Source organism: Tupaia chinensis, unplaced genomic scaffold, assembly GCF_000334495.1.
Source record: "Tupaia chinensis unplaced genomic scaffold, TupChi_1.0 Scaffold000093_1, whole genome shotgun sequence".
NCBI classification, from domain to species: domain Eukaryota; kingdom Metazoa; phylum Chordata; class Mammalia; order Scandentia; family Tupaiidae; genus Tupaia; species Tupaia belangeri.
The window spans coordinates 12,360,169-12,360,488 of record NW_006159555.1 but is presented as its reverse complement, the minus strand read 5'-3'; the positions used below and the strand labels follow the sequence as shown (position 1 = coordinate 12,360,488).

The 320-nt window shown below is 48.8% G+C and overlaps 1 protein-coding gene across 2 annotated transcripts in view; it reads left to right on the top strand.

The window, feature by feature from the left end:
* Nucleotides 1-320, top strand: part of LOC102467827 (non-lysosomal glucosylceramidase) — a 28,044-nt gene that overhangs the window by 2,266 nt on the left and 25,458 nt on the right. The gene's annotated exons all lie outside the window — the stretch shown is intronic.

The window sequence follows — 320 nt, the reverse complement described above, 5'->3', positions numbered from 1 at the left end:
GGACTGGGTGGAGGAAAGAGTAGGGGCATCTGGTCCTTCAGTCAGCCTGTCCCATTTAGGTTCCCTCTCATATACCCCTTTTATCCCAAAGACCTCCGGGTGGGTTTAACTATACATTGTAGCAGAGTAGGAAAGTACAGTCTAGCTGCTGTGAAACTGATACAATGTTTTTGTTTTTGTTTTTGTTTTGGAGAGATTTTCACTGTAGGGCGTGTGCGCTCGCCAGACAGACAGAGAGAGACATAGAGACAGAAAGCGAGAAATCACCCCCCAGCGGGGGATGGTCATGCCGCAATACCTTCTCCTCCATTCTCCTCTCG